The sequence below is a fragment of the Hetaerina americana genome, unplaced genomic scaffold, assembly GCF_022747635.1.
Source record: "Hetaerina americana unplaced genomic scaffold, ioHetAmer1.1.p SCAF_3, whole genome shotgun sequence".
Lineage (NCBI taxonomy): Eukaryota > Metazoa > Arthropoda > Insecta > Odonata > Calopterygidae > Hetaerina > Hetaerina americana.
In genome coordinates, this window is record NW_027286874.1 from 48740426 (window position 1) to 48757034 (window position 16609).

At 36.7% G+C, this 16609-nt stretch overlaps 1 protein-coding gene across 8 annotated transcripts in view; it reads right to left on the minus strand.

Moving 5' to 3' along the window:
* Positions 1-16609, minus strand: part of sls (sallimus) — a 249950-nt gene that overhangs the window by 108700 nt on the left and 124641 nt on the right. The gene's annotated exons all lie outside the window — the stretch shown is intronic.

The following is a 16609-nucleotide window of genomic DNA, read 5'->3' on the forward strand; positions in this document are numbered from 1 at the left end:
TTACACCACTTTATTAATTACCCTTTCATGCAATAAACTCTCTCTGTACTATAATACCAAAATTAGATGACTATTAATTTCTTTCACCATACATAAAAATAGATCTTTGGTATAAAATGTATCATATTCACATCAAATTAAAACTCAGGAGATATTATAAAAGTATATTCAAATGATGAAGCAACTTGGTACTGAAAATAATAAGAGGATTTTCAGTAGGACTGGGGTGGTTTGCAAGCAATATTTGCATTCAACACATTAAAATACTTGCTAATTATTGCCTCAATATTCTATGATAAGAGAAACACCAAGTTAAATAGCAACCTAATATAAATATTTCATAAATGTGTACCATTTTTAATGCTTCAGATAATATCAAACATATTAATGGTGAATTAATATTGAATCAAGTAATGACAATAAGCATTTAAGATAAATGCTTCTTTTATTCCAATAATTATGATTCATACTTTTATCAGACATTTGCATTGTCCATGTGCAAAAAAATATGGAAACAGGAGAAGTATTAATTTTTTATTATATTAACACTGACAAATTTCATAGAATCAGGCATGATGTCATGGAATATCATCAATAAAAATAATAACTTTATGATTTCCGCACTTTGGGAGCAATAAAAAAGTGTGGACATTATAAAGTTTTTCTTTTAATTATGCCAACACAATTTACTAGTTCATTGATTCACCATGAGTAAACTCGACTTTATCAATGATATCACTGGCTAATTTCTATGATTTAATGATATCTTAAAATATATTTATTCATTTATTCATTTTCAAGTCCTCAAAAATCCTTATGTTCTAGTGTACATTAGACAAAATATACCAAATGCACAATTGCAATAAGATCAGGCAATATGCGAGCACATATATGTATTATTAATCACAACATGGTAGCCCTCACTGGTAGCATCCCTAGAATAGATTATGTATTCCTCCAAAGGTGGGAGAACTGAGGTGAAAACCCAAGTGATGTCACTGGATAATCTCAACTAATGCAAGCTACGTGGCTATTCTGGTACCACATATTACTTGGAAACCACAGATGACAAAGCAAACCGCATGGCCCCCATTTTCTCACCACAATGCTACAAATTATTTTGTTAACATTGCTATTTTTTAACTCATATCATTATAGCAAAGCAGAACTACTAAAAATAATTCTGATAAATTCTTTTATCACCACTTTTTAACACCATTATAATCATGTGTCATGATCATGCATGTGCTACATCTTGTACTATGGTTGAAAAGTTAAAGAAATTAAATAGAATATTATATAAATTGTGCCAATTACTGTTTCATGTGACATACCAATACTTCTCATTAGATTTTTATACATGAGAAATGAAGTTTTAAATCAACAGAGAACATTTTTTTCATTAGTATATATGATTCAAAATATCAGTTCAGAAATTAGAAAATACTTAATAATACCTACTGTGTTAATTCCTGCAATTTTTTACCACTGCTCATGTATCATCACCTATTTGACATTCAAGCAAACACACAAGCAGGACATAAGCAGACACGGTATATTTGTCTTTATATATATAATAATATAGCTTGAACTTTAACAGATTTTGACAAACAATGGAAAATTGTGAAACACATACCTGAATAAATGATAAAATTTTGAAACTCAAAAGTAAATTAATAGTAAAGACTCCGGCAACAATTATCCAGATAATAAATATCTCCATTTAAGCATACCACACAAAAAATTTAGGCATTATATATTGGATTGACGCAATCTTTTTTCAGCTACTAAGGCACTATTCACCTACAGAATAGGGGTGGTAACGTTGGTCTCAGAACGTTGATTCTGTAAAAACTTTGGACATGTGACCATTAAACAATTTATCAACCATCATAAATGTAATAAACCATGACAAGGTGTTACCTTAGGTTGCCTATAATGAAAGAAACTGATATTTCTATACCTATTTAAACAAGGTTGCCATGGCTTATCATGGATTAGCAAATGGACCAAGTACGAGAGTGGTTCAATAAGTACCCGTGTTTGACGGCAAAGGGCATTCCTGAGGGAAGTTTATGTTATCATCATGTGCTGCCATCTATCAAACGACAGTGAAAATAATTTAAGACTGATTTAAAGGTTAGTTTGGATTTGGCAGCCATTCAAGTAAGACGTGTTTCGTGATTTTCGCTAAGATGGAAAAAGAGCAGTATCATTCAGTAATTTGCTTTTTGTTTTTGGATTGGAAGAAATGCGAGGAGATGAAAGCAAAGTTGGATGCTGTTTATGGGGACACTTTGCCATCTATGACCACAGTTAGATATTGGTTCAACCAATTTAAACGTGGGCGAACATCTGTTTTTGATGAGGAGCGACCAGGACGCCCAGCAGATGTGGTTACCCAGGAAATCATTCAAAAAGTCCGTGCCATGATTCTCGCTGATCGACGAACGAAAGTGTACGAAGTAGCAGAGGACATGGGTGTGTAGACTGGAACAACAATTAATATTTTACATGATAAGTTGGCGAAATTGTCGGCCCGATGGGTGCCGCAATTGCTCACGGTGAACAACAAGCTGATCCGGCTGTCAACTTCATGAACTGCATGAACTACATTATGAATTGCTGCCGCACCCCCCATATTCACCTGATCTGGCTCACTGTGACTTTTTCTTATTCCCTAACATGAAGAAATGGCTTGCGGGAAAAAATTTTAGCTCAAACGAGGAAGTTATCGCCGAGACAGAGGCATATTTTGGAGAGTTCGACAAATCCTATTTTTTGGAGGGGTTAAAAAAATGGCTGGAACGTTGAGAGAAGTGTATCTTTCTAAAACGGGACTATGTTGAAAAATAAAAAAAATGTTTTCGAAAAATGGTTTCTTCATTTCTAACACGGGTACTTATTGAACCGCCTTCGTATTGCTCATTCTTACTATTATTTCTTCCATAATACTGCCATTTTAGCAATAAGAAAAGGATCAAAGCATGTACTATGTTTAATATGAGTTTCTCTAATACATCATCTTTTTAAGTAAACATGAGTCCCTAAAACCCTGCCACTGCCAAAGTTTGGTATTCTACAGTAATATTTCCTTTAAAAACCTAGCCTAATTTTTATGATTTACCTGCGTAGCTTGCAAGAATTTTCATATAATTGGCAAATGAAAAAATAAATCATTTAGTTTGCATATACTTCAGATAAAAAAGTTCTAATGTTCATGTTAGATGTGGTGCTCCAATAATTTTACACCTCCACTATAATGTCCATAACTTAGGGGAAACAGTATAACTACAACAACAATTTTCATCAAATAATAGTCATTTATACCAATATTACATATATATATATATATATATATATATATATATATATATACATATATATATACATATATATATACATATATATATACATATATATACATATATATATATACATATATATATATATATATATATATATATATATATATATATATATATATATATATACACATATATATATATATGTATATATACATATATATATATATATATATATATATATATATATATATATATATATATAATGTAATGAAGTTAAATCAATTTAAAAACCAATTTAATTAATTTAGATCCAACTGCACAAATTAACTCCAAGTTAACACTAGCAGCTAATTAGTAGACCACAAAAAAGTTTTTTGTCCTAGATATTGAATGCATTAAATTTATCAAGAGAATGCATTTAATTAATTCAGAACTGATTCATTCTTCCCTTAAAGGCAATATGTATACATATTTCAGTTTTTTAAATGAATGAATGTGTAGATATTCATCATAAGGAGTTTTCTTGAGTTTTAGTGAGACCCCATGATTGACACTTTTAGAAATGTTACTCTAACTATTGCTTTTAACATATCTAGATAGTTTCAAACTAAAAAAATAAAGTCTAATAAATACTCCTCAATCTTAATATTGTTTGGATTTGAAAAACCACACCGCATTATACTGTATAATGGCGAAAGTAAATTCAAATGGGCTACTCAGTGTTGATGTGAGTAGATATATTTACCAACTCATTTGAATGAAACTACTACCAGGCAGATGATTGCAATTAAATTTAAAATACTTCGCCTTTCCACATAAACCACTTTTATTACTACCTAGGTTTCGTTATGGTATAACATCATCAGGTACCATACGAAACCTAGGTAGTAATAAAAGTGGTTTATGTGGAAAGGCGAAGTATTTTAAATTTAATTTCAATATGAAGAATTTCCACCAAGTGATGCCAGAAACTGTTTCATTTAAGGCAGATGATCTTTTCCTATTCTGGTTTTGGATGGATGCTACATGCACAATGCCTATGGTAATCATATATTGTTCTTAAAACTAGAAAGCTTATCATTCTCATTATGAATTCCCAAATTGTATACATTATCTCTAACCCACTTTAAAAATTAGGCAATAGCAGTGATAGATTTATTTAGGAGTGTAAATTGCTAAGGTAATTCTGTACCTCTCACAACTCAATACGTTTATAACAAAAATATGAAACTAACCAAATAACTGAACTATAAACTTTAAAACAGTAATAGGACAAGATTTTATTTGTGCCTTTTTTTAATTGCATGTTTCAGGAGACCATATTCCTTTAGAAAAGCTATTACTTGGCTAAAAAATTCTGGGTTAACAACCAGTGCATAAATGAGGTATCTCTCAATGTTTAGGCTACTGCACTCGGCTAGATATTTCTCACATCCTGTCAAAATGTGACAGACAGTTGTTTAGGCATTGCAGTCTTTACAGAGAGGTGTTTTATTTTATATTTATTTTAAGTAATTAATTTTAGCTAATCCCAACTTTCTCTCAAATGACATCCCAAAAATAAAGATCTCAAATATTGGCGGGAAAAAGTAAATAACATCTTAACTATTATTTATAACATTCTGAGTCAGTAGTTAGGGCACCTAATTGCTAAATCCTACGTCAGTTATTGGTTTCAATATTGGCGCTTTGATTTTTGAGTAATTCTCTGATATACATTTGATACGGCCTGACCAAGAGATGGCTGTAGTTGTTTGAAAAATATCATTGTCTCAAAAAGTACCCAATCTATAAAGCATATGTTTCAAGTTTGAAGACACCACATTATTTAACATTTGTCTGGCAGCCATCAATAGTGAACGTTTTCAGTGAATTTGTGAAAATGGAGAAAATTGGTCATCATTATGTGGCACAATACCTTTATTTGACAGGCCTCAGCCCACCCAATATAAAAGCTGAGCTGAATTCTACTCAGGGTGAGTCTGCTCCTTCATTTACAACAGTAAAATATTGGGTATAAAGTGATACTGTATAATCATTGACTCAAAGTGTGCGAGCTAGCAGACATAGATGGAATTTCAAAAGGTGCAGTACATTGCATATTAACTGAAAATTTGGACATGAAAAAGCTGTGTGCAAGATGGATGCCTGGTTTGTTCACACTCAAGCAAAACAAGTATCATGAAGATATTTCAATTGAGTGTTTAGCAAAGTTTCGCAGCAACAAAGCAGAATTGCATAACCATGGATGAAACATGGGTCCATTACTTCATCCCAGAGACAAAAGAACAATCAAAACAATGGATTCAAAAGGGGGAACTGGCTCCAAAGAAGGCGAAAACCATTTCATCTACAGGCAAGGTCATGGCGTCAGTTTTTGGGATATGCATAGGAAAATTTTCATTGACTATCTTGAAAAAGAAAAAATATCAACAGCGAGCAGTATAATGCAAACTTATTACTACGTTTGAGCTAAGAAATCAAGCATAAGCGGCCGCATTTGGCTAAGAAGAAAGTGTTGTTTCATCAAGAAAATGCACCAGCTCACAAATCCGTTATTGCAACGGCCAAATTTCATGCATTCAATTTTGAATTGCAACTTCATGTACCCTATTCACCAGATTTAGCTACCTACGATTATTTTCTGTTCGAAAACTTGAAAAAAATGGCTCGGTGGTTAAAGATTTCCCAACTCCGAAGTAGTGATGCGGGCAGTAAATGGCTATTTTGAGGAGCAAGACAGTTCTTATTATTGAATACTAAACTGCACTCATAGTGACAAAAGTAAACTGGGGTGAAGGAGGTGTAGCTGAACTAGATTTAAATAGGTTTGTCAACTAAAAGATCACTTTGCCAGGCATAATAATTTCAAAGCTAGAGGTAAAAATTTCCATGACAATGCAGGCTTGATTACAATAAGCATTTGAAAACTGTTCACTGAAATACGTATTATGGGTGCACCAGGCCATTTAAAAAAATAATACGGGAATGTGGTAATAGATTTGGTGCAGTCTTTTCATCATGGGGATCCAGGTTCAAATTCCAGTGGCGGCAGAATTTTTCAAAGGTGTCAAAATCCCTACCTGAGTGCCATGTGTAGAACCTTTCAAAGTGGTATACATCAACCACCAGAAGGGAAGTTAAATTGTTTACCTCATATTAGAGCCCACACTGGCATTTTTCATTAAGAGAAAGCTAAAGCTGGCACCAGATTCTCTCCACCCTTCTCTGAAATCCTTCTGTTACTCGAATTATCCACCTAATCCTAATGTTACAAGTGATTCCAGTTATTGGTCACATTCCAAAATTATTATTGAGGGGGTATATAAATGAAAACATCAATTTTATTACTTAGGATAAGGACTTGGTTTGCCTTAATAAATTGCCTTTGATGAAAGAGCTCCTATTCTAGACAGGGCACCAATAGATGTTTTCAGATAGAGGAAAGTATAAATTAATGACAAATCAATGCATGACATTGGCAACAGTAAGCACTAATAGACCCGAAGGTTAGATACTTTTCGAAAAATTGTTTATCCAAAACTCAGGGGGATAAAATGAAAACCCATTGAATAAACTTAATGGAATCAGGCATGACCTGATGAAAATTATGGATAACCATAATTTCAAAAAAATACTAGCTACTACATTGAAAGATATGATGGAAATACCGGCTCCCCTTTCCCTATGCCACCTCTAAGCACTTTGTTGTGATGAGTGATCATAACCTGCCCCTCCCCCACTACCAGCATACACACTCCTTTCCCATATTATCTTCTCACTCCCTTTCACCACACCCTCTCTATCCCAACGGCTACATAAACTGCAATTTCCACTTTATGCTATAGTGTAGCGAAACGGGATCCTTCTATAACAGATGTGGAAAAATCTTAAAGTTTCTTCATTATGAACACTCAATGAAGAAAGGAAGGGTAATACAAAAAGAGATTTTTCAAATGGGGTGCTCGTTGAAACCCTTTTTCATATTTTAATCGATAGTTTTCTTGTCTTCCAATTGTTGCCAGACTCAGAATAAGATTTATAACACTTATTGTCATGCCTTGAAGAGAAAAAATCTTGAAATTCCAAAAAACACGAAATCCTGAACGATGAAATAATAATTACTACGGATTCGGGTTGCTCAAAGTTCTGGGAAGAGTCGTGCTTTAACATTTTTATTTTGGTATCCACGCAGTTTCAAATTTCAATTACGAAATTCAACTCGCGACGATATTTTGTGCGATAACAAAAAAACATACAGCGAAGACGCAAACATCTGTTTTGCACACAAACACACACGTGTTCAATGGCCTACGGCCGGGACCCGTAAGTCGAACTAAAACGTATTACACGAAAAAGAAAAGGATACAACGTAGACGCACACACTCTCACATTCGGGTGTGTCATTCTTAGTGACCCTAGTTTAGTCACTTTTTCTTTAAATGTATTATATTTTAGCGCGAATGACGGTTTACCTCAAGGGGAGTAAAATCTTCGCAAACCCCGAGTTCCCGAGAGAGTGCGATTCACAAGAGTCACTGAAGCTAACTAATCCGTGGAGTGGTTACTGGCGGGAATGTGTTTGCATTTACTTTGTGCGTTTTTTTGCTCCAATCAGCATTGGGGTTTGCTAGGGTAATAATTTCTTAATATTTTCGTTAAAGTTAACCCCTTCACAAAATGAGTACGGCACAAGGATTTACCTTCATCCTTTCAGGAATTCTAATTACAACCGTTTATCATTTTTTAATACAAATGTATTACGATACGACCCCGGTTTCGACGATCAACGTCATCTTCAGGTGACGTTGAACGTCGAAACCCAGGGCGTATCGTAATAAAGTTTCGGTGGAATAACAAAGTTACTATTTATTCATTTCCAATATGAATCGATTCCATAAAGTTAAGCCGGAAACCACCAAATGCTTCTTTAGATCTTAAATATGGCATTTAGAATTACTGGTAGACAAGATTATTAGCTCTGAAAACGATTAACTGATTCTACCGGAGGCAGTTCTTCATTTTTGTTTCACTTACTACAATATGTTCATGTTGAGCTGTTTTGACTAGGTCATGGCTCTAGGAACTAATTAGTGACGTAATGCGATAATTAAATACACAAAGGAGTAAGACAAGCATGCAACCTCTGGCCAGTAATATTCAGCGTATACCTGGAAGAGGCAATAAAACAAACATAAGAATTGGGTATCAAAGGAGTCAAGGAATATGGAGAAGAAATCAACATGATCCGGTTTGCAGATGATATCGCAGTAGTGGCAGAAACGCGACGGGACCTGCAAACAACACCAAGTGCTATGGATCAAGTGCCGGGGGAATATGATATGAACATCAACAAGAAGAAAACTAAAATCCTTGTGTGCGGAAGAGAGAAGCTGAATGCAGATATCACCATTCGAGGGGTGAAACTAGAGCAAGTGGAAGCCTTCATCTACCAGGACAGCAGCATAGCATAGCATGGGATGGAAGAACTTCGACCGATATCAAGCGAAGAATAGCCCAAGCTAAGAACGCATTCATGAAGAAGAGGAAATTAGTATGTTCAAAGAACCTAAGACTGGAAACAAGGAAGCAATTTGTCAAGATTGTCGCGTCGAGCATGGCGCTTTATGGTTCCGAGACTTGGAGCATTGGAAAAGTGAACCAGCGAAGAACAGAAGCCTTGGAAACATGGTGCTGCAGGAGAATGCTGAAGATTAAATGGACAAAGTAAAGAACGAGGAAGTATACGGAAGAGCAGAAGAGGATAGGACCATATGGAGAACTCTACGGCAAAGAAGAAATAGATGGATTGGACACACATTGAGGCACAATGGATTGATTAGGAATATAATAGAAGGAAAAATAGAAGGGAATATTCCACGAGGAAGACCAAGAGACATGTACAGAGGACAAATTAAGAAGGATGTAAAACAGAGAGGGTATCAAGGATTGAGGGCATTGGCATTAAATAGAGTAGAATGGAGGGCTGCAGTAAACCAATCCTAGGATTGAAATACTGATGATTATGATACGATAATTGGATGGGCCCAATACATAACAATGACTTATTAATTTTTCAAGAACCTTTGACAGAATAGGCATTTGTTGAGTAAAAAATAACTCCCTCCTTCGCTCAACTTCCGAGGCGTGGAGCCCGTACCTGATGGAAAATTAGCATTATGCCAGACCTAGAGTTGAGAAATCGTGGGACTCGCTGTGTTTTTAATGCTCAGAAACATCCCCTACTACGAGCGTTTCCTCGAAATAAATATTCGTTTTGTCTTTAAGTCTTCCGCGGTAATGTACCAGAGGCAATGGCTTTCGGTTTTCTCCCGAGTAGAGACGCGGGTATGAAAAACGCCTTACGATTAGTTCACTTGGTTGGATAGTGTGATAATCTTAACCTTTGGAGATCCCAACAATATGATTACTGCTTCCAAGGGGATTGAGATGGTGTGCGGGCTAACGTACTGGCTTCCCACCTAGAGGGCCCGGGTTCAAATCCCGGCGGTGTTGAATATTTTTCAGAGGTATCTCGATCCCTACTTGAGGTGCTTTGTGGAGGGCACTTTGAGTGAGTACGCTGTCCGTCGGATGGGACGTTAAACTGCGGACCCCTTGGCGCCTTTCGTAAAGAGTAGGCTAATGCCGACGCCAGGTTTCTCTCCACCCTTCATCCTTTCCTGTCCATCCCCTATGGTGCAAATGACCTCAGCTGTCGGTCGCCTCCCCTAAATACTACTACTACTACTGCTTCCAACTTTCATTTGAATTTCTCAACTGACGTTTTACCTCGACCGAGACCGCCTGCTCTTAATCAGACCCGAGAGTAATAGCCTAACATCAGTAAAAGAGGAAGAATCACGAGACTAATGTGGGGGAGGGGACAGCTCTCGTATCGGTGGTCGGGTGGAGCGATTTTTGTGATCTTCTAATTACAGTATTACCCGCCGCTAACTCAGTTTCGCTTAGAAAAACGAAATAAAAAGCTGAACGGCACAACGTTGAGGGATTTTAATACGTCGGCGAGTTGACAATTAAAATAGGGAATCCTAAATACCACGGCGACAGGCAACATTTTCGTGGTCATGGCTGGTTTGCCATGAACGGACCAGTGGCCAAGGGAGGCCAAGAAGTAGGGGTTCCACCAGCGAGCAGCAGTGAACAACCTATTCCCCTTTCGCTACGAAAATCTTCGAGATGGTCGACGACGTGAGACGTCATGGTCATTAAGGTCATTAAGATGGTCATTAAGGAAACTGTAAACGTGTTAGTCACAAAGGAACGCTAAGAGGAAAAAGCTGCGCGTTTAGCCTTCATCGCCCATGCTGCTCTTACCAGATTAACAGAACCAGAGGATCAATGATACGCTACTATTTATTCGTCATATTACTGGACACATAATGCAAACCATTTATCTTGAATTTGACTCTTTAATTTCTTACAAAGTGATGAGTGAAAACGGTTTGCTTGCAACGATAAAAACTGGAAGCAACATAAATGGCTATCAAAGTGCAACTAGATACAAGTCATCAAAACATGAATTAGTGTCATTTTTCACTCTATCAAACTGAAGGAGTAGGCGAGAACTACTGAAAATTCTAACAAGGGAGTTTTTTTTAGTTCCCTTCTTTCTTGTGCTTCAGACACGTCGCATTATTCTGAAAAAACGTGTATCGCTACGTGAGGGTGAAATTTCTTTCGAAATTATATAGAGCTAACGAACGTAAACACCAAACGGTGTATATATATATATATATATATATATATATATATATATATATTTATATATATATATATATATATATATTTATATTTATATATATATATATGTATATACATATATATACATATATATATACATATATACATATATATACATACATATATATACATATATACATATATGTATATACATATATATATGTATATATATATATATATATATATATATATATATATATATATATAGTGTCACTTTACCGTGCACGGAAAATTATGAAAGCACAAATTGGTGGGATGGTGTGTAGGAAAGGGTTACGTTACGTAATTGAAATAAAAGGCCACTAAGCCATTTGATCTGAGGCACCACAATTTCTCTCACCAATATCATCATCTCCTTTATTTATATTTATATTCATTGAACATTAGTTGCTTGGTAAATGCATATGTCACGACTTTCATTTACCGAAGATTCATTGAAAGGAATTCAAAGAATTTTAAGCACTAATGAAATTTTAAATTTTTCTCGCCTTGATACCAAATATGCTATTTATTTTCTCGATGATAACGGCCTCTTTTAAGGTTTATTCATCACAGCTACTTCCATCTCCATATCTCCCCATCCAAGCACTCCTAACTAATATGTCCTTCTTAAAATACGTAAACCTGACAACCTAAGGCCGGCTATTGTTTCTCCCTGCAACTAAAGAATTCCAGCTTGAGTTGATTCCCGCTTGATTGACGTACCACTCCCTACCTCCCTATGTGAAAAACAGGATCACCCTTCAAAGCCTCCTTTGTCTCCTTCACTTCCACTAACTCGTTCTCACAAATAACCTTCCTCGACGTCAACTTTCCTCTTGCCAATAAAATATGCCGCGCCTACTAATAACTAGCAATACCTAAAGACGCGGTTTCTGTCGCTCTCCTACCATCAACAGTGGTCGTTAGCTCTCTAGCCACGCGTGCGGAGTTCCACCCGGCTCTTCATCCCACTCTCTGCGTAGGTACTACCGAGTGTGTGAAACTGAGCATAAAAAAGAAGTCGGGCATCGCCCTCTCTAAGCTTGAGCGCACCCTCGTCTCAGTTCACATCCCCTACTACTTAGATATTTTTTCACTAATGCTCAGATATGCCAGTGGATAGGGCTCCATGTCCGTGCATGTAAGGTAAACAGGTTACAGCTAAAGGATTAAGGCAAGGAGAAGACAGACTCCTTTCTTAAAAACTTCGAATTATAACACCGGAGTAAGTCATTAAAAGAGACCCCAATTAGGGAAAGTAGAAAATCCCAGAGTTTAATATTTTAATAAAAATGTGCAATTATGCCATTGCAATAAAGGGTAAGGTATGACAAGATTAGAAGCAAACATTTTGCATGAGAACTGGAGATGCACGGAAAATATTTCATTTCCAACTTTCAGAGGAATAGTGAGGGGTCCGAGAAATATTCCCGTTGAGTTTCCTTAAAATATCTTGGCCCACCCTCAGACAAAAACTGAATTATGACTACTAATTAAATGACTATAAAATAATAAAAACGTTTCAAGGCTATTAAAAACAAAAATTACCATTACAAACATAATCATATAATTTGAAATGAATATATGGTGGATAGGTAGGACCTCTTACGTTCTTTATCATGGGGATACCTGTATGAGATCACATGTAAATTTTATCAATAAAGCCATTTCGCATTTACACTGTGATAGGGCTCAGAAGTTCTTGAACTATGAGTCAAGAGGCTCAAAACATTCTCATAAAGTTCAGTATTTTTCATGATCAGATTATTATTTGACACACTGAATAGAGAATTTCAATATTACTGGATTTAAAAATATCCTGATACTGAGGAAATTACAGTAATTAAGTTTTACACGTAAGCATATATCTCGTTATCTTTATTTTACTGTTCTAAAACTATATCAATCCCATTATTACGGCATAATTCCATTGAATATGATTACTGCAATAAAACAGATGACCTACAAGTGACAAGAACGAATATATTTACTTGCAGTTCGTCGATCGTTATATGTGAGTTAGGGATATTGCCCGACGCCAAATAGCGTTACTTCAAAACTGGATAGAAAACGTAGCTTTGGGAGACAAAAATTCCCGCTGGAACGCTGGAGAATCAATCCCTCAGCTGACTTGCCGTCATCAGGTAAAAGACTAAATGGATAAGATACAGTCATTCATAGTTGTCTGGAAACATAAATTATAAACCGAAAGCCTGGTAGGTATGGCGTCACCTTGCGAACCCTAGAGTCGCGATTTGACAGTAAAAGCATACCCGTATCTCATTAACTAACATCTATGAACTTTAGCACAGCTACAGGAAATTACAAAATCTCACTTCGAGCCTCTGATAATACTAATTCCGTATCAGTATTCGTATAACATATGGATTCAAGAACCTCAGGTATGGGGTGGAAGCGTAGGAGGCGAACTTTCCCATATCAAACTTTATTGAGAGCATTGAGCCCCCTAAACGCCCCGAATAAAATGACTATTGACCGAAATTTTACCTTTTCAACAACAAAGGACTGCTAAATAAGAGCAAGTTTAAATCAAAAATTCTGCAGTAATTAGACACCACTAAATATGAAACTACTAAATCCATGTATATGTGATTAAGACTTGAGATGCCTATGTATTTTGAACGATTTAAAGCATTTGTAAGGTGGTTGTCATCACGATTGGAGGCCGAAAAGCAAAATTTTCTCAGAGAATTAGAAGGGACATAAACACGCACATAACTCCATAACTCACATGTCTTGAGTTATTAACAAATCTTCGTTTCAAATATATTTTAATTAATTATCGCATTACAGCAATTACTAGCAGCACGTAGGTACTGTGCATTGCACTAGATAAAAATAGACTGAGCAGTGAATGGATACGTGAATATTTTAACGGTATAATGGGCAGCCTCCCACGTCGTCCACTTTCACATCTTGGACAGCAGCAGAGTCTCTATTAGGGATCCGACAAACAAGAACATTCACAACAAATGACTTCTCCCGAAGTTGTGCCAGGGAGTTAATTTCCAATTATTGAACCACCATGGTTATGAGATGACACACAGTTTAAATGGTCCAGATGAACACACCGTTTAAAATTAACAGGATGGCCAACACCGAAAGAAATAACATTGCCACGTAACTGCACGTGTACGACTCTAGGGTTTGATTGACCGAATGAATTTATCTGCAAGTTTCTAACTGAACCATCGTCCGATAAAAGTCATAAATTGGCCCTCATCTCACTGTTGTACGCACCGGAATGCGGCTATCTGAATTAATTTTCTTGTGAATATTATCCGATAAGGAAGTAATTAAAATGAAGTTTTTTTGCATATGAGTCACCATTGTTCCTTGGGTAGCCAACACGGCCACTTTTCTAATGAAGCCAAGCTTCATCTGAACTTAAAAATGAAAATATATGTAAACTTTGGCGTAAGGATAAAAACGTAGAGTTCCCAGAGGGGTAGTTCTTAGGGAAAATATACTAACCGCAATTATCTAAACAGTCCACCTGCAAATGAATCTAGTGTTAGCAACCACAATTATCTTATAAATACATGACCCAGCAAAATAACGACAAAATTGAAAAATGCAAAACAATATTAGGGAATCAAATTAGGGTAAACTAATCAAAAAAACTACCTTTATAACTTTTTGATTTTGCATAGCCATTATGAAAACAAGCATATATTTTTATTGCTGCATGACCAGAGCACTACGCACACTTATATTAGTAAATAACATAGATTTTATAAAACCGTTCCCGTCTTAGATGAGTTACAAGAAGTGCTGTTGCCATATTATCCTAGAATTCATTGGCCACTATGCTACAAGTCGCCCCAAGAGTTCTTTGGCGACAAGTCATTCACAGGTAGGCGACGGCTGGTGACATAAAATGGGAAATTATTCAGAAAGGAATGCAACAGACCGGTTCGCATTCATTCACTCGCTACGAATTATTTAACGCTAACGAGTGAGGAAACCCTATGAAAAGAGGTGGAAACGTGGTCCAAGCAGAAGAAAGGTGTCCTTCATAGATGAAATATGGAGAATGCTAAAGTGGAATGGAACAGAGGATTACCGCGGACCGTGGAGGTGAACGTCGGTGGAAAGGGGGAGAAAAGGAGGACTGGATGGGGGAGAGGAGGTAGGTGATGAGATCAGGCAAGAAAGGTAGGGGGAGGTGGTGGCAAGGAGGGGAGGAACTGGTTCTGTCGTCATCCCCTCCCATTCCACTTTCCGGAGCCTGTTCATTGGTCCTCGGGAGGCGGAGGAACACCGGTGGGGGAGGGATCGGGTTAGGAACCGCGGGGGATGAGAGAGACAAAATGAAGAGGTCAGGAGGGTGAGGAAAATGGAGAGAGGGAGGAGAGAGAGAATTCTTGGGAGGCAGTGGAAAATTGGTGCCGCACGCAGACGAACGGATTCCTCCAAGCGGGAGTCAGGTCGTGTGTTCGCATTCGGCCACCGGAGGGAAAAGAACGGGCCATCCTCGGCATCAAGATGGGACTCATTTCGTCGCTCTCTTCGGATCTCAGGATAGTGATGTGCGTCTGTGTGGATCCCAGTGAACAGTGATTTCTAGTGCAGAGTGTACGTTGGGAGAATCAGGCGCGCCGCGCAAAGATACATGGAATATCCCCCACATGACGTTACTGTCAAATCATACGGTGCCAAAACTTGTAGTGATCCCCTTAACGAAGCCGTTGAGTTAGAATCTATAGCTGTGTTATTTTGGTGTTTTTTCTTTAACAAGTACATTATTATCCGATTTTCCCTCCCAAATGTTTGAAATTCTCCAGTTAGGACCCCATCCCATATCCATGGATCTTTGCGCGGCGGGTTTGAACAGGACGCAATGTTAGGTAGAAATATTCTCGTTTTCGAAAGGGGCCGAGGTTACAGCGTGATTCTGCAAAAGAAAGTGAGGGGCCCAACTGATCGAGTTAAAAGTGAAAAGTGGACAGTGAAGTTCGGGTGCAAAAGATCTCGGGAGAGGTTCTTTCTTGTGAGTTAAACAATCCTAGCGAAGAGTAATGAACTGGAGACTTGATGATATATTCTTATGAAAAATAATTCCAATTTGGTGATAGGCATTTACGTTTACCGTGTTCGTGAGAAAAAGAACTAGAAAGTTTGCCTGGATGTTTCATGTGCTTTTATAAATGTGATCCATCTTGTTAATTTTTATGAAGCTCAAAAATTAATATTTCGCTGCTTTCCTTATGTGCAGTATTTTTGTTTTCGAGGTTTAACTATTCACTGATCTTTATTATTATTACTGTAAACCTGTGCTACTAATCGTTCATTGAAATTTCCTAAAACTAGCATTAAAATTTTACTAGACTTGCCTCAATAAAAAAAGAGTAGTCATTCACCAACACTAACATATGACAGTGTGTCGTATGGCCAAAGCACTCGGCACGGAGATACCGAATAGTTAAGTAATGACGCGATTTAGTAGAAGATCTCGAATAAATCAAAATAAGGCAGATGACCAAGGGCAAGCAATCGTTTAACAGTTTCAATCGTAATTATGTGAAGGAGAC